The 24,514-nt window shown below is 42.2% G+C and overlaps 1 long non-coding RNA gene across 3 annotated transcripts in view; it reads right to left on the bottom strand.

Moving 5' to 3' along the window:
• LOC103307054 (uncharacterized) overlaps positions 1-24,514 on the bottom strand; it is a 388,418-nt gene that overhangs the window by 17,047 nt on the left and 346,857 nt on the right. For 2 of the 3 annotated variants that reach the window (XR_010600105.1, XR_006173970.2), the window contains 2 exons: positions 23,015-23,239; positions 2,692-6,213 (listed from right to left, as the gene is read on the bottom strand). This is a non-coding gene — a long non-coding RNA (uncharacterized LOC103307054). Of the gene's footprint in view, positions 1-2,691; positions 6,214-23,014; positions 23,240-24,514 lie in introns of those variants that run through there. The other variant, XR_010600106.1, reaches the window with a different exon arrangement.

The raw sequence follows: 24,514 nt of genomic DNA, 5'->3' as shown, positions 1-24,514 counted from the left end.
GGCTTCTTGAGAAAAGACTATTCTCAGTAAGTGCCCAATCAAGAAATACTTAAGCTGACAATGGACTTTGAGAGATGCTAGTCCACATCTGAGCTTTCCTGGGAAAGTTCAAACTAACATGTAAGCAATGGCATTGGCCTGCAAAGAGTCATGCATAGACATGTGGCTTGCCCATGTGACTCCAAAACTCCATCTTGTAGCTGTGATTCTGCATAGGAAAACACAAGGAGTTTCTACCCACAAGAGATACTATAGAAGGCCCTGGGAAACCCCTCCATTTTGTATTCAGCTGGCACAAAAGATAGCCTCTCCACCCCAAAGAGATGCCTGAAAGAAACTGGAACAAAGGACAGTAAGTACAGGGGAGTGAATGATTGCTGGACCCAGACTAGGAGGAAGTTTGTCTGTAAAAAAACTTATTGGAACATCTCTGAGGGTGAGATTTACCTGCATTTAGTTTCTTACTGTATTAGGCTTAGATTTGCGTGTTTTATTTTATTTTGCTTGGTAGCATACTTTGTTCTGTCTGTTATTACTTGGAACCACTTAAATCTTCCTTTTTATATTTAATAAAATCACTTTTTACTTATTAATTAACCCAGGTCAAGCAATTAATTCCTGGAGGAGCAAACAGCTGTGCATATCTGTTAGTGTTATAGATGGCGAACAATTTATGAGTTTACCCCATATAAGCTTTATAGAGTAAAATGGATTTATTTGGGGTTTGGATCCCATTTGGAACTGGGTATCTGGGTGTTGGCGACAGGACCACTTCTTAAGCTGTTTTCAGTTAAGCCTGCAGCTTCTGGGGGATGTGGTTCATACCTGGGTCTGTGTTTGTAGCAGGCTAGCATTTCTGACACAACCAGGCAAGGTACTGAAGTCCCAAGCTGCCAGGGAAAACAGGCTCAGAGGTAGTCTCAGCACATCAGGTGACAGTTCCCAAGGGGGTTTCTGTGACCCAACCCATCACAGTAATATTACTTAAAACACTTTTGAGAGGTGCTCAGATAGTACAGTGATGAGCGTGGTTTAAGAACTTGTGTAGAATAGAACAGAATCATCATGTCTATTGCGCTCCATTTTTCCTACTACCAGAGCTGGAACTGCCAGAACTGTAATCTCCAATTGTATAATTGAAGCCGCAACTTCATGTTTAGAAGAAACTATTTTAAAATATTGTTTAAAAGTTGTTGTTGCAAACCATTTGCCTGGCAAATGTGGATGGGACCAAACTATTTTTAAATGATGTTTAAAACATATGTTTCAGAGAATAGTCTAGTAGTAGTCTTTATGAAATAGTTTAGCAACTGTCCAGGCACACAGTATTCACACTGTTTTGGGATGAACCAGTTTCACTGCATGGTTAAAAAGCACGTCCATTATATGATTTCTCCCCAGTATACATGGTTTCCTAGAGATTCTTGCTCAGATAAGTCCAAAAGCTGAGAACTATCATTCTGTGGGTAAGAGTTAACTCTTATTTTTAAATATATATGGAGTATCATAGATCAAAAATGTGAAACAGTCTATGAAATATGGAGCATATGTTGGTCCTTGAAACTCAGAATTTTCTAGGGGCTTCAAATCCTTTAAAGGCCCGGAGAAATTGAAGAAATTGAAAGCCTTTACTCTCACTCTCTGTGATTAATTCCCAGCAAAAGAACTCTGTCTCAGTAGTCTCCATACCTTAGAGTTCTGTTTCTTACATTGTGTGAAGCCATCACATGCACACACACAATATATGGAACATCTTACGGAAATCAGCTGGAAGCACCTGGCTGCCATTTTGCAGCAGTGCAATTCATGCCTCGTTAAGTACTCATCATCATCTAAGCATTTATTTCCTTCATAAACCCCTATCTTCAAAGGTTTATAATGCAAGCTAAAAGAAATGCTCTCGGCCAGAGGTTCTCAAAATGTGGTCCATGGACCACCAGTGATCCGCACGCTCCATTCAGGTGGTCCGCGGATAGTTCCCTCTAAGATGCGCACCTAGGTGGCTGTACACAAGAGAATGAAGGGCCACCCACCTAATTAGTGGAGCTGCGCAGGCGTAGCTCCACTAATTAGGTGCCTAAACCCTGGAGAAGACGCACATGTAAGGTGAAGTGGTGGCCTTGGGTGGAATAGGGGGTAGGTGGGAGGGGGCAGTGGGGTGAGAAGAGGGGGTGGAGGGAATTTGGGATGTGCAGGGAGCGGTGGCCAGAGAAAGAGGTGACTTTCCCCAACTCCAGGGCTGCAGCAAGGGCTGGCTCCAGGCACCAGCGGAGGAAGCACATGCCTGGGGTGGCACATATTAAGGGGCAGCATTCCGTCCATTCTTGGGGCCAGACAGTAGTCCGAGCAGCTTTTTTTTTGCTTTGGCAGATCAGGTGTTAGTCCGAGTGCCTTTTTTTTTTTTTTTTTGCTTGGGGCGGCAAAAATGGTAGAGCCGACCCTGGCTGCAGCTGCCGGGAAGAGACGGCCCTCCTTCCCAGCCCCAGCTCGGTGGCTGCTGTAGTGGAGAAGAGCGGCACATCCTTCACATTAGAAAGGTAAAATTATTGATATGAAAATATGAATTGTGTGCTTTTATTTGTAGAACAAAAATAGCTAATTATTATTACGTATATATATATAAACGTAATAATAATTTATATATAATTTATATAAACGTAATATATATAGTGCTTTTATCCAAAGCGCTTTACAATAGTTAGTTAATGATACAAACAACATTTGGAAAGATCATTAAGTGGTCCGCCAAGACCCTCAGCAATTTTCAAGTGGTCTGCGGGAAAAAAAAAAGTTTGAGAACCACTGTTCTAGGCAACATCATGGCATGAAGTGTTAAAGCTCAAGACCATATTCTTTGTAACTTGTCTAGACACAAATATTGACCATGATAGTTACAACGAAATAAACTATTCTGTGATAGCTGTGTCAGAATAACTCCCTGTGTGGACATTCTATTCTGGCAAAAAAGTGACTTTATTTCAGAATAATTCCTCTGCTGTAGAATAGCTTATTCCACTATAGTTATGCCAGTCAATTTCCCCATGTACACAAGAATATTTTAGTGGAAAAATCCATTTGGACCTTTTTACCCATGCACTAAAAAAAAAGTGTTTCAGATATTGAGTTTGTATTGATATAATTACTTTGATGCAGGAAATGAAATTTAACAAGCAGTTCATTCATAACATGGCCAATTTGCATTTGGTGTTTTATTAATTATTACTGCAGAGCCAAAGATATTGCAAGTTAACAATTGGCTACTGCACATTTGCAGTAAATGTTATTGACATGTTTGCTGAAAATTTTTTGCTTGCAACACTGTCACACTTTAGCTAAACATCTAAATGCATGATAAATCAGAACCCTCTCCAGTCTAGGACTTAAATAATATGACTTAATATCGATATAGAGGATATAGATATAGATACCACACACAAAAAAAAGAGATTTAAACCACTAGACTGGAAAGACTGCAAGCTGTTCCAGTCTGTCAGAGACATGATACATGTTTTGAAAAACTGCCCGTTTGCCCAAGAGACCATAAATTGGAAGGCAATAGATAAAAGTATGAAATTTTAAAATCTTTCTTGTGAATATTTTCTTTTATTTTCCCTCAGAAAGGGGAAATTATAAAAAGTTACAAATAAATAATGCTAAAGTTTGCTTCTCAGTGAGAAAAGTTAATGGGAAATTCCAAGATTGGGGCCTCACATCATAGTTCCTCTTATTTTTTCCCTTTTCCCCACTTCTCCCTTTTCACCTCCCACAGAACGTTATGAACTCCTGGAGAAGCATTAGCCTTCCATTAGATTCCTTGCCTTTTGTCTGTTTCAATCAATTGCTTATTATCATTCAAACATTTATTCTGGAATTTAATTTCGGTCACTTAAATATAAGGGATTAAATATAAACAGACCATACATCATTAAGTACATTGTCCAGCATAGGTTTAAATTAAGTGTTGGGTCTTCTACCACTCCCCGTGGGAATCTAACACAAAAGTGGTGGTTGGACACTTGTGAAATTAATACTATAACTCTCATCACCTGTTTAAAACACTTCAATATTTAATGTAATTGTTAGTAATCACTAGACTGAGATGAATAGACAGTTAACGATGTATTAAACTAAACTAACCACTTTTAATGCTTACAGAATGCCCAAGAGCAGATCCAGATTTTCTTGAATTTATTCACCTCAGTTTTTCCATACTTAATTTCTCTTCAGATTGATTACAAACAGTTTTGGACGAGGATAGACGAGGAGAGTAGAAATATGAACATCACGGTTTAACTGTGATTGGTCAGATTAGTCAGATGGTGTTATATCTGCCCCCTGCCTGGATGAGCATAGCACTTTCAATGGCTTTTGAGACTCTTAGGGAGTAATAGCAGATAAATAGGATTAGGGAATTTAGAACTTTTTATTTTATTTTTCTTTCTTAAACACACAGATCTTTCCCAAGGCATCACACTTGTAAAAAAAAATAGCTTTCTGTCAAATGTATTGGCTGGAAACTGAGCTCAAGTTTAATTTTCTTTCATGTGTATATAAGCCACTGAGAAAGGTACAGTCAGAACCTCGTCTGGTTCATTTAATTGCCCCTAGTGTACTGCACCAGGTATCATCCCAACTAAAATATACCTAGTTTACTGTATTCATTGGTCTGCAAATTTCTCTCATCACCACAGTGATTGACACAAAATGATTACATGTGTGTGGTCCTAATTGTGAAAAGCATGGTCACACTGTATCTTTGTCCAGACCATTTATATTTCTGGTGAAATCCACCTTTGTGCAGAGAGCCAACCCAAGAGGCATATACACCACTTTTTGCACCCAAATAGGACTTTGCATTGCTTCTCTGCACAGGATAGAATTTCACCCTCCATTAATATTTGTACAAGTAAAGCCTATTTGCTCAAGTCTTTGTTGAAAGTAAGTACAAAAGGGGCATGAGCATTAAATTCAAGCAAATATTCACAGAAAAATAGTTTGCAGTATTTGTCTAGCTCTAATGATTAAACAACTGACATGTCAAACAGTTGCCACACTGTACACATTCACTGTTTACTTGGCAGTTGAACGGGACCTAATGCATTGCAGTGCAAAATGTTGATGTTTTATTAAAATATCAAGCTTTTTATGTGTTGTTAATTAAACGTAAAAAAATAATTATTCAATATAAATGTTTTGATAAAAATCAAATAGTTGTAATTGCTCCCCAGACTGGCACACTGTGCCCATGAATCTGTTTAAACGCAATAATACCAAATGGAACTGACTGGAAGGTTGCAGCTGTAATATTATACATGTCTATCTAATTTTTAACATTAAAAATAATAGGTTATTTCTCTTAATTTTCAATTATGATAAGTTCATCAGATAAGTATTTTTCTTGGGCATTTCATCCTCTGTACAAAATAAGAAACATATTTACAGCAAAATAATAAGATACTTGCCTGCTATCATTTATAACAATTTGGATCTGCTATCTTCAAATTAGTTTGCAATGTGAACCACATCTTAAATTGAGAGATCACTTCTCTGCCATTCATGACTATACAGACCACCTCCTCTTCAGTTCACTCCAGCATGACATCCCTGTGGAACTACAGCAATTTGCTTACACAGACATTTAATATTAGAAAATCATTTGCTATGTTTAACTGTCTTTTAATGCAATTTAAAAACTGGAAACAAGGAGCACCAGCACCATGCAGTCAGTGATTCACAAACCATAGTTGTTAAACTGCTGTCTTAGAATACTAAAAGTGAATGAATACCACTTACTTTTTTACATTTTACTCAGCTTTGATAATGATAGTAGACTGAAAGTTTCACTTCCCTGGTTTGTGTCAGTTTCACTTTCTCATTCTCATGCTCTAACACAATGCTTTTGTGTTTATGTTTATGACACTCTAGAGTAGTGTTTAAATTCTCCCTGTAAAAGGGTATACTGGCTATTAATGCCAGAGAGGGCCAGAAGAACCCATTCCAGGGATCTTTGAATAAACAAATGGCCTTGTAGCAGGAAGAGAGGAAGCAGTCCCAGAGACTTAATAGTTGGATGGGTGTAATGCTTGGTGGCCGAGGCTAAGGGGATGATCCATAGCAGTAGTCAAGGGTGCACGAGCCATCAGGAAGCTGGCAGATCAGTCCGTTTTGGAGGCAGTCCAGGGCAATCATTGGAGTTCTTGCTCGGGTCAGTAGCTGTAAGATTCAATACAAGTGGTCAGGTCAATGGGTTGGGGAGGCAAGGTCGCAAGGTATGGTTATACAAAGCAACATGGCAACAATGTTGGGACAGGCAGAGGCAAGGCAGTCTAGGCAGCAACCAACAGGCAATGGTCTGTTGCTCAGACAGCTTCCTCTTCCTGTTGGGGCCTTTATATAGTGCAGGCACTCAATGAGAGTGCTGTCTGTCCATCCAATCAGGGGTGTAGCTGCTGTGTGCCTGCAGACCTTTAGCGCTAAGGCTGTTGGCCAAGAGCAGCCATTCAGTGCATTGTTGTGGCACAGTGGCTAAGGATGCCATCTAAGGACCTGGCATGCCTGTGCTCAATGCTGAGGTCCTGACAACAGGAAAAACCAGGATACTGTTCCTTTAAGGGCTAAAAACCAGGAGCCCTTTACTATAGGGTTTGGCAGGGCTCCCCTCTCTCCCATAAGAGCTCCGTGTGTGGCAGAAGAGCCAGACATGAGTATGAGTTTTTGCGTTGCTGCAATGAGCTTAATTTGAACTGATTTCAGCTAGTAACCTAGCCCCAAGCAGTGGTTGGTGGTAGTCCTAAGAAAGACTGGGGGGTGTTCTTAAGGGATCCCAAAGAGGGGTAACAGAGCAAGTTCACCAGAATCCATGTTCAAAAGAATCCCTCAGCTAATTCTATATCTATTTAGTGCCTCTATAAACAATAACATCAGCCACTGATAGATAACATTTTCCCCACCCGAGAGCCCAATATAAATAAAAATGTTCAGGTCTTCCCTAACCATATAACCTTTGGAAAATCATGGATGCTGCAACATGCAGCTGATCTCACTATAGAAAAGCTCATCTCCCCACAAAAATCTAAAGAGAATAAAGCTCCACCATGGCTTGCTGCAGAGCCGCTTGAAAAGCTGAAGTGTAAAGGAACTCCACCTCTCAGAAGCTCCACATCTGCCAATTTTAGACCAAACCAATTGGGCTGAGCACATAATGAGAGTTATGACAGCACTAGAGTTTAGCATACCCCCTTCATGCAGCCCCAAGAATGGAGAATGACAGATTCCAGTAAGGGTTGGGACAAGAAAAACGTACTTCGCCCTTTTTGTTGCCTCTCCACCTGCAATAATTTCCTCAAAGCCACTGACTCTGCTCAGCACAAATTCTTGCAAATTTATTCAGAGAAAAGATTGGACACTATCAACCATGAGCTATCCTCCAACTTTTCATTCTACTCGCCACCCGCTCCAGCTTTCCTCTTTCTTTGCTATCTCCTCTTTCACCCTGATCTCCAACACCTAAATGTCCCTCCAATACCCTTTCCAATCTTTTGACCTTATTTCTTATTGCCTCCTGACCTTTACACTCTCCCTCATCCATCTTCTCTAATTCATTCTGAAATTCTATCTCATTTGACTGCTTTACCTGAGCCTTAAATATACCACTGTCTCAACTACCTTAAAAAACTCTCCCCTGACTTCTCCCGTCTCTCCAGCTGCTACCCCATTTTCGTCATCTTCTTTACATCCAAGTTCCACTTACATTGTGTTAATTTCCACACTACTATTTCCTTGACTCTTTGCAATCAACTTGCACCCCTTATATTCTGCTGAGGCATCCCTAACTAAGGTCAATAGTGACCTCTTCCTGGCCAAATCTGACAGTCTTTTTTCCATCTTCATCCTCCTTGTCCTCGGAATAAGGGATAGCCTCAGAGGCTATTTAAAATTAGATATAGGGGCACAGAATCTGAATAGGAATAGACAAGATGTTTAAATGGAAACACTTCAGGGAGTCAACAGTAATAAAGTGGCTACATTAATTTTGTGAAATAATCTATAAAACTGTATGTGTCCCATGCACACTGCAGTTGATATGTCTTCAAGAACACACCCAGAAAATTCCTCTCCTCATCACACACATATGTCTAAGCCCTTACACAAAAGAACAAAACAAGGAAAGTAAAACACTTGGAAGGCCTGATTCTAATCCCATTTGCCAACTTTACCTAATCACTGTGCAACTCCATCAACTTCAGTGGAGTTATTCCTGATTTATACAAGTGTGAGATCAAAATCAGTCCTTCAGACCCCGATTTAGACAGAAATGCCATGGACAAAAGTGCAATGTTAAAATGAGAAAACAAAACATTTAAATCATCCAAGAGGGTAATTTGTTTTCTAGACTGTTATTTACAATATGCCACTGTATGTGGAGCACTGAAAGATATATACTATAGCTCCGTAAGAGGCGATACAAATATTATTTTCATAGGAGTAAAAATGTGACTTCCTGGTATCTCCTCAAAAGGTAGATTTTCGTAACTAAATATTCACTCGCTGTTGTTGGGTGATTCAATATTATTAATACATGTATTATAATAGTTTTGGACCTCCTTCTGTTAATATATCAAGTGATAGATATCGCAGTTTGAGTATCACTTATTTTAAAAAGGTTATGAAAACTCTAGTCAATCAAAATGAAATTTCTGGCCAGCTAAAGGTGGTTCAGCTGCAACATACTGTGGGAGAGCCTGGTGACCTTGGGATTCCCTCCCCTTTGGCTGGTTGAGATCAGGCGTGTTGCTATGGTGATAAGCTTGCCCTCCAGAATGAGGAGATAAGGCTCACTTTTCTTCAGCACCCCTACTAATTTGGGCCACGAGGTGGCATTAACTACAACCAAGAACATGATGAGTATCACCCTGTTTGCAAGATAACCAGCTTTTCTGATTTATTTAGGACTGTCCTAATTGTCCACTAGTAACCCTTAGGAAACATTAAGCAAAAATACAACACTACTCAGATTCCCTCCCCTCCCCCGCACACACACACACACACACACACACATCCTGTGAACGTTGGATGGTAACAGTGGTATTCTTATTGGCAGGTTACTGGAACAGTGATAACACTCTTCTTCGACAGAGATAACACTTCTGCACATTCCTGGTATCAATCTAAATGCAACAGAGCAGATACTATTGTCAATTATATGCCAATGGATTTACACTCATGTACATGAAAGCAGAATCTAGTTCAATAGGCCTGATTCTCCTGTCACTTACACGTCATACCAGTGTAACTCTGCTAACTTCAGTGGTATTGACACCCAATTTATGCTGGTGAAATTGAAAAGAGACTCAAGCCCAATGGTAGAAAATTACACTGTAATTTTCAAGTATCCATTAATTTTGAGTCTCCTGGAGTCAGATCTACGTAGGTGTTGAGCACCCAAAACCCCAACTGAGGCCATAAAATTAAAGCAACCAAATTTAGCCTGCACTTGAAATTTTTCTCTTTATTGATTACTTTTATCTTACGACCCATCTTCTTGCTGAGCACAATCCTGCAAATACATACTCAGACAAATAATATTTATTTTCCTGAGTAGTCCCACAGACATCAATTACACTACTTACATGATTCGGAACTAATCATATGAGCAAGATACTGCAGGATCATACTCAGAGTCATGGTTATAATAACAATAATTATGGTAAGAAACAAAGCCAATTAAAAGGAAGTAGAACAAGGGCAAAATCTCTTGTACTACTTTAATCAGGTATATTTTTACTTCATTTATATATTCTATGGTAATACAGTGGCATAAATTCTGAAAATTTCCTAGAATTGTCAGCCTAGGAAAAAATGTCTAAAATTTAAAATATCACTTTGATATTTATACTGTAATTAACAATTGTTTACATTTACAAAATATGAAGATGTGGGGGGTTTTCACTATTCAACTTACTTTTCGACATCTTTAATATATCTGTTTAGGCCATACATAGATTGCATACGTAACATGTGAACATTCATTTTGATAACCTACATATTAGTCACTATAAATAATTATCATACCTTATATAAAGATAAGTAAACACAAAATGTAAGATATTTTAAGTTCTGTCTCTTAACTCAAACAAATTTGTTTGTATTTTATTTAAATTATTCAGGGATCAGTATGCTGGAACTCATGTAAAATATACAATATGTATAGCAAAGCACTAAGAACCATACAAGGAATTCCAATAACAGTATATACTTTTACTGATGCCTACTAGATCCAAATGAGTATGTTTTGTTTTGTCTTAAATACTGGATTTGAAAAATTTGGGATTACATTTCAGTTTTTCCTAATTCATATTGAAGTTTGAGTGTAATAAATAGAAAAGGTACATGTGCATAAGTTTACTTGTTTGTTAGCTACATTGTTTCATGTAGTAATTATCTCTTAATCATCTTCAGTATAAATGCTAAAGAGTGAAAATATATGTGAATGGCATGATAGTTAGTGAGGCTATTAGAGCTAGATACACTTATTTCATGAGACCAAAGCCCATTTTCTGTGAGGAGGGGGGAGCAAAAATTTCAGACTGCAGCACTGAACAGGGAGGTTTCATTTATCTCAGAAATGTGGCATTGCCCCAACATTCCAATCAGGCAATTACCATAGGGATGGTCCCAACTGGAAGAGTCAGGAAGAGTGAGGGAGGTGGGAAAGGTACATGAGTGGACAGAGAAGGACTTCAGCTACAGAGTCAATGTCCATGAGGGATATAAAACCCCACAATAAGGGTAAAGCTCATCTGTGCTAAAGACAGAACTTTCTCAGGGGCAGGTCAGAGACTGTGGAATGAACTCCATTAGGAACTAAGGACCATCACACACCTCACTACCTGCTGCTCCAAGTGCAAATCACATTTCTTTGACCTTGCCTTCTCTAACATAAATTCATAGCAACATGCATAGTTTTAAAACCCGACCAAAGCAAGATCCTCCACACACTTCTCCTCCTGGGAAGAAAATTAAAGAATAAACAACATGACAGTTGTGTAGTCACGTGGTTTAATGCACTACTGGAAGATGCTCAGATACTACGTGATGAGTGAGGTACAAGGACCTATATGTAATAGACCTATATAGAAAATAGTATCATAAGACTCCTCACTCAGTCATATGGGAGATACTAAATAGTTTATACTTAAATCAAAACCAACCAACCAACCAAAACCCTAAAGCCCCATTGAAATAAAACACTCTACTGCACATGCTCCTCCTCCTGGGTAGAGGATGAGAGAACAAACACGTGAGAGCTGTATAGTCTGATTGCTTAACGCACTACTGGAAGGCGCAGTGTAATGTGATACAGGTGGTATAAGAACATGAATGGAATAGAATAGGAGTTGTAAACACTGTAGCAACCATGGAGGAAAAAGAGGGTCAGCAGTCTGCAGACTCTTTATAGAAAGTGCTGGACGTATGCAGGCATGAACCAGTGAATGTTTAGAATAGTTTAGCTACAGCTCTACACTGGCCAGGTTCCTTTAAAGGCAGTTGTGGGATTCAACTCAAAAGGTTTCATACAACTGGAGAAATTGCCCAGAATGGGGGAAAGTTGGGTGTTTAGAAACATGAGAGACAAAGGTTTCAGAGTAGCAGCCGTGTTAGTCTGTATCCGCAAAAAGAAGAACAGGAGGACTTGTGGCACCTTAGAGACTAACAAATTTATTAGAGCATAAGCTTTCGTGGACTACAGCCCACTTCTTCGGATGCATATAGAATGGAACATATATTGAGGAGATATATATACACATACAGCATAAACAGGTGGGAGTTTATATATATATGTGAGTGTGTATATATATCTCCTCAATATATGTTCCATTCTATATGCATCCGAAGAAGTGGGCTGTAGTCCACGAAAGCTTATGCTCTAATAAATTTGTTAGTCTCTAAGGTGCCACAAGTCCTCCTGTTCTTCTTTTTATGAGAGACAAAGTTATGCAGCTATTGAGCAATCACAGCTAATGATCAGGTTAGCTTTATTGGGAAAAATCCCAGGAGTCTAGCACTAAATCTACATAACACAATACTAATTTTAACTAAATAAGTTAAACATTTCCAGAGAAGACAGAACAGAAAAACAAAACTGGGTCAGGAGATTAAAATAGCACCAGCTTCAATGAATGATTCTGTTTTGTAGTGCAAACTTCTGAGTAACTGCAAGAACTTTGGACTTCAGTTTATCCACTGGACTACTATACCCTGTTTATTCTTGGTGACCAGCAAATTTGCAGGCAGCAACACCTAGCTCTTAAGCCTCCCAGGGTAGGTCTACATTGCAGCTGGATGTGTACTTCCCAGCCCAGGTAAACAAACAAGCATGAATTTGAACTAGCTATGTAAACAGGATAGCATGGGCAGTGGGGGGGTCTGGGGGGGTTTTACTCAAGTGGGTGGCCCAAGCTACTTCCCGTGCTACCTTAGCTACACAGCTAACTTTAGCACAGTAGCTCATGTCTGTCTACCTCTCTAGGAAGCACCCTCAAAGATGCAATGTAGACATACCCACAGTTTTGGTGGGTTACTCCCAGTTTTGGTTACAATCTACCATGTTCCCAGCTTCCTAGGGGAATCTACCTATTTTCTCCTAAAGCTATAGGTTCAGCAGATGAGCAGACATAATCTCTTCACCTGTGCTATCTCCCCAGCTTTTTTGGTCTCCATGAATCTATCATATTAAAGTGTTGGAAGCCAGTGAAAATGAAATCTACTTGTTTGCCTTCCATGTCAAGACAACATGTCCCCTCCAACTTACATTTATTACTGCAGCTAAGACAGAGGGGTAATCAGAGTGGGGACCTGTGCTGCAGCAATACAAATTGAGAGCAGAGATAGTCAGCCAAACACTGAAGAAGTATCTATAACACACAGGAAAGACACTATCACTGATCTGAAGAGCTTACAATCTAAGATTCATTTATTTTCTGCAATATATTTGGCTTCAACCGGATGCCACTTTTTTGATCAGTTTGGATACTTTTTGGTCTGGAACAGGGGTCGTCAACCTTTGGCACACGGCTTGCCAGGGGAAACACTCTGGCGGGCCGGGCCGGTTTGTTTACCTGCTGCGTCCACCGGTTCGGCCGATTGCAGTTCCCACTGGCCGTGGTTCGCTGCCCCAGGCCAATGGGGGAGGTGGGAAGCGGCGCGGGATGCCTCTTCCTGCCCCCACTCCATCCCCTCCCCACAGCGCCTCCCGCCCACCGCCAAACAGCTGATCAGCAGGGATCGACAGGGTCCACCGAACAGCTGATCGGCAGGTGGCTGGTGGGTGCTGAGCACCCACTATTTTTTTCCATGGGTGTCCAGCCCCCGAGCACCCACAGAGTTGGCACCTATGACTGTGTCTAGTTTTTATGTCATGTGTAGATTATTTCTATGTATTTTGTTAGCCATTCTTTATTGCATATATAAACTGCTCTTCCCTTTCACTCAACTGTTTTACTTTGCCTATATTTGCAAAGTGGTTTATGTTTGCTCTAATACTGGACATTTCCTATACTCATGGTACCTGCCACATCAGTGACATTGTCCCCTATTTGGTCTATTTTTTAACCTTGCCTTTTCATTTTCTCTCAACTTCTTCCTTGCTTGTTTAGGCATGGCGTTTACAGCCACATGCTCCATGCCTCTTTCAAGGGCTGTTACTTGTATTCCTCTTTGTTCTGCTGCTTACGTGTCAGGTCCATTTCCCTGAGTAGCTTTCCACTTATCCTTTTACTGCTGTGCCCAAAAGCTATTCAGTCATTAAGGAGCCAGTCTTTTAGCATTCTAGATTCACAAAAGCTTTTTTATATTGATCATTGCACTCTTTTATTGTTTCTCCATCTTTTGGAACTTTATTGGGAGTATCTATTTCTTTCATAGGAAAAACAGACTCACCCCATATATGTATACTCATCATGCATTATGTGTGGGGATAGTTGGTTTTGTAATATTATATTTGGAGCCAATCCTGCCACCTTACTTACTCCACAAGTAAACAATAACGTCCTAGTCAATGTAAGGTACTACTTAATATGTATAAAGGTGGAAGAGCCTAGTCCATAGTGAAGAAGGATAGTCTTGTTATTAAGGCACTGGACCGATATCACGCAATTTCAGTTCTAATCCCAGGCCCAGATGCAGAAAAAGATGTAGGCGTCTAACTCCTACTTTAGGCACCACTGGGATCCTCAGAACCCTTGCTCAGCTGCCGCTTAACCCTGGAGGTACCTAATTTTTTGTCATAAATGTCCCCTAGTTGCCTAACTTTCTGCCATTGAGAATGCTTATAACACCTAATCTAGGTGTCCAGCTTCCTAAGCCCCATGAGGAGCCTCCAACCAGGTGAAATTAGGCATTCCCCTGTGGGATTTGATCTGGTAGGTGCCCTCAGAGCTTGCCTAAATCCACACAAACCAGCTGGAGTGTTGAGAGGGTTGGATTTGGGCCCCAGCTCTTCCACGGACCTTGGGCAAGACACTCCATGTCTCTTCCTCAGCTGCCCCATGTATAAAATAAGAATCATACTTCACCTTTTCACAAGGTTGTATGAGTATAAATTCATTAACAATTGTGAGGAGGTCAGGTACTATGATGATAGGGCCCATGGAACAAATAAAAATACATATTGTACTATTCACCCCACCACCACATTCAAATCCTTTCTCTAAAATAAGATCCCCTTCCCCCTCCCCCTCCACCCCCAAACAATGCTGGATTTAATCAAGACAGCCTGGTGAACTTTCTGGAGAGGTCATTGAAAATGATTTGTGGGGCTCCCCTCTGCTGGCTGGAGGGGAGGGGGGGGAGTGAATGTACTCTGACCAACACTTTGTGAAAATAACATGTTATTTTCATAAGGCTTCAAATGTGCTTTTTGGAACTGTTTATAACTTGCACATTTTGAAAAGACAATAAGCACACTGGAAACTGGCATGGCCCTTGCCACCATTGTGAATGCAGACTGTACATGGTTCCAGGCCTCTGAACCCAGTGATTTGATTAAACCAGTTGAAACAATGTGGGTGTATTATTTACTCAGAGATTGGCAGGTTTTGTACTCCTCTAATCAAAACCAACTTCATTTGTAAGCAGGGATATTTACAGGTTATTACTCCACAGTAATATTGACTAGGACATTTCTGGTGGCGTTTTTCAACAACAAAAAGTTAAACAGCCAAGTTATTTATTTACATTACAAGAAGCATCTGCTCTTTATGCAGACAACAGCAGTTACTGAACTTTCCAAAATATTTTAAAACACAGCGTGCATTACAGTTCCATTACAAAGACAATATTTAAGTCTCCTAGATTGTACTATATTAAATGTAGCTCAGCATTATTAATGCAGCACCACCCTATGCAATGCATAGCAATCCTATTACACATTGACAGCTTACACCCTCAAGTCTCTGATGGAACTGTTATGATGTAGTATGTCATTTCCTAATAGAAATACTATGCAAAGCACAGCTATATCTTGACAAGCTCAACAAAAACCAGTTCTGAAGGACCTATTGTCGTGCATGCTGTCAATGCATATGGCATAATTCTAAAGGAAATCTAAGAAAAGCATGCAGAAGATGTCCAGTTTATGTAATAATCATACTTTGCACTTATCTAGAGCAGGAGTGTAGCCATACTTGGGTCTGAATGGGCCATGGCTCATGCAACTAGCACCTTAGCACCCAGACCCACTCAAATCTGAGCCTGTGTGAATGCTCTCAAATGGGAGGTGCTCTGTGGCCAGCCCAGGTCACGTGACTCAGCAACTCCACCCCTGCCTAGATGTTGTTTCTCCCCACCCCCAGCCCAGGTGGCAGCAGCAGCAGCAGCAGAGGGAGCTGCATAGTTTCAGCTCTGACACCAGTGGTGCCTCCTTGCATCCTCCCTATTCGGGCAATAGCGCAGGGAGCCTTCTCCCTATGCCAGAGGCTTTGTGAGGATGGGCTTGGGGAGTGACATTGGGAGGTGGGGCAAGGACCTCAAAATGCCCCAGCCCCGACCTGGACTGAGCAGATACATGTTGTATTCCTCCTTCCCCAGACTTTACTCCTGCCCCCAGCCCCGACACTCATTGCCAGGGTGTCTGAGCCAGTTGGTGCTTCCCGGCTATGGTGAAGGAGGGTCTCCTCCTATCCCTGCAGGGAGCGTACGCTGTGGCAGGTGGGGTGGGAGGCAGAGACTGGCTCTCTGCGCTGGGGTCAGGCTAGGTGCCCTGCATTGGTGCAGTGTGCGGGGGGGTGGGGGTGGATTCATTGCCCAGCCATCATAAGTTGGGGACCACCCACATTTCAATTGCCAGCTAGTCCAATGATGTAGACACTTCTGTCTGAGGAACTTGAAATACCTTCATTAATTTAACCTCACAAATATCTTTGTGAGGCAGGTAAGTGTTATTATCCACATCTCATACTAGGGCATAGAGATGTTAAGTCACTTGTGAAGATCACACAGCAAGCCTATGACAGAGCTTAAAAAAGAACCAAGAGCTCCTGTTGTCAGTCCTGAGCCTTATGCAAAGGGTTAGTTTTCTGTTATAGTTTAGAAATATTAACAAAATCGGATAGCACCCAGTTATTGTGCTGCTCAAAGACCATTTAATCATCCAAATTCACTAGTACTGGAGCAGAAGTCAGGGAGGAAAGGAGGACACTGCCGCCTTTGCTCTTGACTTTCCTTGATTCCATCCATTTAATCAGATCTGTGACAGTATTTGCATGCAGACTTTTTGCATTTATCTTTGAGAGAGAGAAAAATTGTTTCCCTTCAGAGGTTGGTTCAGAGGTGTCACAGGATTGTGCCTTTATATAATTTAATGTATTCAGTGATAGTGTAGGAGGAACTGCAGGACTGTAAAATACAAAAATAAAGTGACAGTTCTGATGCAAGGTAAAGTGAGATTGTTGCTTTGGTACTGCCCTGGCTTCATCCGATGGGAAACTTCAGTCCTGAGCCTGCAAGTTTCAAAATAATCTAGCACAAATGACTCCAAGAACTGGGCATTTGTATAGCTCAAAAAGGCTAAGACACATGGGGAAGTAAGGAAGAGATACACTGTCCACATGGTGAAACGTGGGGTGTTCAGAAAGTTTCTCGCCTCATAAAAATATATAATTTGCATTCAATTGTTTATTTTTCAGTATAATCCCATTTGACGTCAAAGCACTTGGTCCAGTGCAGCTGCTGTTTGGCTATGCCTGTCTTGTAGAAAAAGTCCTTTTCCTGCATGTCCAGGAACTCCTCAACTGCTGCAATCATCTCATCATGGAAAATCTTCCCACTGAGCTCTTCCTTCAACTTGGGGAACAGGCCAAATCTGATGAATAGGCTGGATAGGGAAGCAGCTGAAAGCCCATTTGGTCACTGTGGCCACTGCAACCTGGGATACTGGCTGCCAACTAGACATCGAGCTGTTGATCACTGCCCCTTGAGCCCGATGAGCTAGCCAGCTTTCTATCCACCTTATAGTCCATTCATCCAATCCATACATCTTTAACTTAATGGCAAGAATACTGTGGGAGACTGTATCAAAAGCTTTGCTAAAGTTAAGGTATATCACGTCCTCCACTTTCCCCATACCCACAGAGCCAGTTATCTCATCATAGAAGGCAATCAGGTAGGTCAGGCATGACTTGCCCTTGGTGAATCCATGTTGATTGTTCCTGATCGCCTTCCTCTCCTCCAAGTGCTTCAAAATGGATTCCTTGAGGACCTGGTCCATGATTTTTCCGGGAACTGGGTTTATTTAGTCTGCAGAAGAGAAGAGCAAGGGGGATTTGATAGCAGCCTTCAACCACCTGAAGGGGAGTTCCAAAGAGGATGGAGCTCGGCTATTCTCAGTGGTGGCAAATGACAGAACAAGGAGCAATGATCTCAAGTTGCAGTGAGGGAGGTCTAGGTTGGATATTAGGAAAAACTATTTCACAAGGAGGGTGCTGAAGCACTGGAATGGGTTACCTAGGGAGGTGGTGTAATCTCCATCCTTAGAGGTTTTTAAGGCCCGGCTTGACAAGCCCTGGCTGGTATGATTTAGTTGGGGTTGGTCCTGCTTTGAGCAGGGGGTTGGACTAGATGACCTCCTGAGGTCTCTTCCAACCCTAATCTTCTATGATTCTATGACCCAGCATTGATGCCTGCTGTCTCAGCTATGTGCCTGACTGATGATGATCTGTCATTCATCACCATCTGATGGACTACATCAACTTTCTCTGGTGTGATGTCCTCTCTGGAGTATACCTGATCTTAGATTATCCTCTGTGCTGATTCTCCCTCGCTTAAATTCAACAGCCTAGTTTTTTACTGTGGTATATGAAAGGGCATCTTCCACCAGCGTTGCCACCATGTCCTCATGGATTTCCTTTGGGGACAAGCCATTCTTATGGAGGTACTTGATCACTGCTCAGATTTCATTCTTCTTCACTTTTCAAATCTTTGGTGACTGACTCACCACAACATGTCCTCATACAAGTTCTGTACTAATGAAAAAAAATGGCTTCTAACAAAGAAAAACATCAAAGTATTAGTATGTGGAACTGTGAAATCTGTTGGGCCCTAGTATATCATTAAATTGGTCAGGCTCCACACTTTCTGAAGGACCCTCGTATATGGCTATATTATACCTATATAGTGCAGGGACAGGCTTAAGGTTTTCAGAGTCACTGGTGGAGAGTGTGCTTTCCCAAGCTAGTTACCACGTATCTGTGTAACAAGTGTAGCTTTGATCATCACAATGCTATCTCCCAACAACCAGCTGGTGCACAGAGATCAAACTGTATCCAGTCTTCCAACTTGTCCAGACACTCCCTCTCATTGGGATGTTCAGTACCACTGGAAGTGAAACAGCCCCTCAACTTACAGAAGTGCAGGCCACTAAATAACAGTTACCTCCAACAAAGGTCCATTGGGATAAGGGGATACCTGAATCCTCCCCCTGAGCACATGGGGCAGGCGGCCATAATTTGTCCTGCATCTGTAGATGGTCATAACTGAAGGGGGAGTTAAAACTGGATACCTGAGAGCAAAGATAGGAAAGCTTTAAAGGTAGATGTCACTTATTTGGAATAAATAATTGATGTTTGCCTTTCTTAAATGTATTATAGGATCATAATGCAACATAATTAACAGTGTAAGTCATATGAAACCTGCACAGCTTCAGGTACAATAACAGAGCACAAGGTACAGTTCAATGCATGCATTAAGGAAAGTCTAAGCACAACGGCTTCCAGATCACATAGATGAGGGTTGTTTAACGGTCAGGAAAATAGCAGGAAAAAATGCCACAGCCTAAGGGGCTGAGAGACTTAATGTCAGTTAATAACATCTCAGGCAGAGTATATGTGAATATGTTCCCAAGAGAATTCCAGGAGAGGATAAAAAATATTCCAGGCTGCTACTGACAGAGTTAATTTCTTGGCATATTAGTATTAATGCTCTGGGTGGCTATTGTATGTCTAATTATTTTCAGGGTGTTCAGAGCCATTGTGTAGGCATTCTTTTTTAATGGCAAATATAAATAATATAAACAATTTTACAAATTCAAAATTCACTAGCCAAGAATATTCTCTAGTAATCATGTCAGGCCTGATTCACGAATGCACATGAACATGTGCTTAAGACCTTTTCTCTTTTGGACCGTACTTTAGCACTGACTTATCTTTAAGCACATGCTTAAATCCTATTGAATCAAAGGGACTTACACACCAGTTTAAGTGTTGTCCTGGATGGAGATGCTTTTCTGAATTGGCAGTTTAAATCTGGATAGATAATACTCAGTGTCCACCCAAGGATGATTGAGGATAATTCTAACCATCTTTCATAAATGGGTCTGGTAATACAGGTAGGTTTCAGTGGCCACATTTTGGCATTATTTTATTCTTATTCAGTCTTTTGAGATTTTCTAAAGAAAAGGAAGGAAGAAAATTCATGAAAGGAATTCAGCAAAGTCTTTGATGTTCTGGGTGCTGTTTACCCATGTACTGATCCTAACATCATCTCACCTTTCATTTCCTTATGATGGCTTGTCTATACGAACACTTAGTTGACGGCAAGCTGGGGTGTCAATCCACTCTGCACGAGCCTGCTGCAGACTAAGGATGGGAGGTATGATTCCTAGCTTGAGTAAACAGACTTGTGCTAGTGCTTCTTGAGCTAGCATTCTACAAATAGCAGTGTGGACCCTGTGGCACTGGGGGCAGCTCAGGCTAGCCACCCGAGGTTAGACCCAGGGGGTCAGGCAAGCTTGGATTTGGGCAGCTAGCCCACAAGGTCACCCCTACTGCAACATTTTTAGTGCACTGAGTCAAGTAGAGCTAGCATAAGTCTTTCTATCTACGCTGGGATTCACACCAGCCAACTGCAGTGTAGACCTACCCTTTGTGTCCATGTGGACCCTGCTGCTGGGCACCCAAAGTTAAAGAGTGCTCTTTGAGCTACCCCACTTTAAAATGAGAGCAGACTAAAGTGCACTAGGGAACTTTTAGAGCATAGTAGCAGGGTCCACATGGACACTTAGCGTGCAGCAGGCTAGTGAGCAGTAAATTTACAACTCAACATGCTGCGAACTAAGTGTGTGAACAGACAAGCCCGATGCATATTTTGATTTTTTACTAAGGGTGCATTTCAGCCCTGATGATGGTGTAGGATTTGCATACCTTATTTTTGGGATACAGGTACTGACATCAGGTCACAGGTAGATGACTGCTGTGTTTGTTGCAACCCATTCTAAACATTCTCTTTTTTCTGATATTTGCTTGCTGTTTTTCCCCCCACAATCTCTTCTGAGATAAGGAGTTTACTGTTCCCTTTGTCCTAGTGTTGTTTTTTTTATCTGATTCAATTAGACATATGACTTCCTCTTCTGGACGATAATCTTTATTCATACCACAATCACAGTGTTTCTCTGAGGGCCTCACTAGCCTATATTTGTTCAACATCTCTTACTCCTGGGGCTGCGAGCTCTTGCTGGGCAGCGAGGCTGCAGAGCCATAGCCTGACCCGGTGCTCTGTGCTGCGTGGTGGTGTGGCTGACTCCAGCCCGGTGGCATGGCTGCCTGTCCTGGTGCTCTGGACAGTGTGGCAGTAGCGCCGCCAGCCACCAGTGCTCCAGGCAGCGCGGTAAGGGGGCAGGGAACGGGGGGGTTGGATAGAGGGCTGGGGAGTTCAGGGTGGTGGTCAGGGAGTGGGGGTATGGATAGGGGTCGGGGCAGTCAGAGGACAGGGAACAGGGGGGTTGAATGGGGGTAGGGGTCCCAGGGGGACAATCAGGAAGGAGGGGGGGTTGGATGGGGTAGCGGGGGGAAGTCAGGGCAGGGGTTCTGGAGGCGGTCAGGGAGAAGGGGTGGTTGGATGGGACAGGGGTCCCAGGGGGGCAGTCAGGAAGGAGGGGGGGTTAGATGGGGCGGTGGGGGGCAGTCAGGGGCGAGGGGTTCGGGGGTGGTCAGGGGACAGGGAGGGGTGGATGGGGCAGGGGTTCTGGGGGGCCATCAGGGGACAGGAACGGGGGGGTTGGATGGGACAGGAGTCCCGGGGAGGCTGTCGGGGGCGAGAAGCATGGGGGGGTCGGATAGGGGAAGGGGGCCGGGCCACGCCTGGCTGTTTGGGGAGGCACAGTCTCCCCTAACCATCCCTCCATACAATTTCAGAAACCCGATGTGGCCCTCAGGCCAAAAAGGTTGCCCACCCCTGCAGTAGAGGCTCATACACTAAGCTTCAGAGGTTCAGAGTTTGATTCCGCCACTGACAAGGGTCTGTTGGCATTACAATAGCACATGATTCAGATGAGTATTTGCCTCTAGTGGCCTGCAGAACCACAACCTGCCACCTTAGGCATATGACAGGGTGTTTTTTGTGTGTCTGTAGACTCTGTTGCACATACAGCACTGACTCTCCAGTTCCACTTGCCTGTATGTTCTTCTCATGTGTACACTTAGACCTGTTGGCTTGCAACCCTGGGAACCTCACAGTCATTTTCACTGGAACGTTCCCCCGGCCTTTCATACCTCTCTGTGACATTGGGACAATGTTTGTTGTTATCAGTTTCACCTGCTGGTTTATTGGTGCTGTAGGAAGCCTCATCCATCTCACAGTCAGATCATATTTGTTGTTGTCAGTTGTGCCTGCTTCTCTTTGAAGCACTTTACAAACTTAAAGTTATTTCCCCTATGTAGAGAGCCAGCATTAGGCCTAAATACCACTTATGTCTCACTTAAGCCTTATTGTGAAGGCACAAGTATTGCATAGGCCCTGTGCTTGTCCTCTGCATAAGGATAAAATCTACTCCCTGGGAAGTAGTGATTATTATCCTCATTATACAGGTGAGGAAAATGAGGAAGAAAATGACTTGCCCAAGGCCTCAAAACGTCAGCACCATATCCCAGCTTAGATATCAAGAATAGCTGACTTCAGTGGGAGTCAGCATCTTAGCTTGAATTAGTATTCAGGAACTTCTGGCTCCTATTGCTAAACTCTGATCAGTAGACCACACCTCTCCTTTTAAACATTTGGTCCCTAGCACTGAATTATTTGATACAAGCAAGAGGTTTTGAGGGGAGTATTACACTGAGGATGGTCATGAATAGTTATTTGCAAAATATGCGCATTAAAAACCAAGCTACATCTGGTTTGTGCATTATGAAAGACATCTCAGCCATATCAAATATTAACCATGTTACTTTCAAGGTAGGATTGACAATTAACATTAAAAACTTTAACATATGTGCACCAAGACATCTGCTTAAGCTAGCATTTCCCCAAATAACCATGACATAATGACACCCTCTCAGAATGGCTAAAGCCCCAGAACCATATCAATGCAAATAAACATCTTAATAAGAGAGAGCCAGCAACCTCTACTTCTTAGAGGTATTTTGATGTATCTTTATCCAGAGTGATAAGCACGATAAAAATGTCTATCTTTAAAATAAATAGATACATTTCCTCACTCAATGTACATTATTAATCCATGTAGTCTCACCTTCTGGTCTTTCTGATTTAGGTGGCCTTCTCAAAGAATCCAGTTATTCTTATAATAATGTGTGTACAGGCTCATATGGGAGATGGATGAAGGCCTGCCATTTGCATCTTGAGCACAAACTTCCCTCAGATCTTTGCAGACTTTTGCTCTTAAGAACTATGTAGAAAACTTTCATTAATTTGCCTTTACTGCCACCAGTGTCGAAGAAATCTTGTTCATTACCATCTAACAAAAAAGAGACAAAGGCAGTAGGATTTCAAACAATCTGTTGATTCACATGCACATTAATAAGAGGCTAGGAGGATACTGAGGTAATATTGTGTATAGCTCTATTATGCCCCCCTCTCTTCAGCACTAGAGAAGAATAGCAGCATCTCAGTTCTTTTCCAAACACTTCAGAGCCTTGTCAGAAAACAAAAGTCTGGGGATACTCATAGCTAGCAGCATTCCAGTCCTTGGTGGGTTAACAGTCTGGTCTCCTCAGTTTCTGGTGAGATTGGACACAGGCCACAGTTTTCCTAAGTGGTACAGATAGGTACTGGAATCAGCATATAAAATATCCATTCCCTGGATCTCTACAAGGTGTTCACTCTATAGGGCACAATCTTCTCCTCATAACCCAAGATAAGTCAAGTAAGAATTTACAACCTCTCACCTCATTAAGCTATACCCCATTCTCTCTTTAACTGAGACAGAATCCCAGTTTAAAGCTCTCCCCCTCTAGGTCCATAAAAGACACTGATGTGGACACAGCAGCAAAATGAGGACAGACACATACATGGTATTAAGCAGCAGGTCACAACTTTTATTCAACTTTAACACTGGGGCGGGGCGCTACTCACCCATCACCCATACTCTCCCATACCAGGTATGTAACTGGTTTCAGTGTGGGCGTTACAGGGCTCCTTATGATATAACCCATAGCACAGGGTAGCTCTCCTCAGCCTCCCCCCGAAGAGGCCTAGCACTCTCCCCATTGCGAGGGGGACAGAGGGTGCAGCAGGGTGGGGACCTCAGTCTGTAAGGGCCACACAGTCTGACCTCAGCCTGCAAAGGCCACAAGATCTCATTCTATCCCATGAGCCCAAGGCCCATCACCAAAATCCCAGGTCTTTTATCTCTGGGCACTGTTCATTTTATTCTCTTAACTACATTGAAAACTGGCCTCAGGGGGTGCCAGCAACTAGCTTAGTCACTCCCCCACCCAACGACGCTGCCTGGTATCACACCCCGCCTGCCCAATCCATGCCCTCACGTTCCATAGTCATATGTGAACACCTCCATCTGACAAATGTATGCTATCATCCCTGAAAACTTCACGCCAGTTGTAGCAGATGTCTCTATGCTGTAACACTGAACCCCCTTGTCTCCAGGAATATCTTGGTGATCTCCCTATTTAATTTCTTTCTAGCCTTGCCCACATGAGCTGGGTCTGCTTCCAACCCTAGCCTATCAGTGAGTGCAGAAGTGGCATGAGCTGATCCCACTGCATGCTTTGGA

Source organism: Chrysemys picta, chromosome 3 (assembly GCF_011386835.1).
Source record: "Chrysemys picta bellii isolate R12L10 chromosome 3, ASM1138683v2, whole genome shotgun sequence".
Lineage (NCBI taxonomy): Eukaryota > Metazoa > Chordata > Testudines > Emydidae > Chrysemys > Chrysemys picta.
This window is presented reverse-complemented; position numbering and strand designations above follow the sequence as displayed.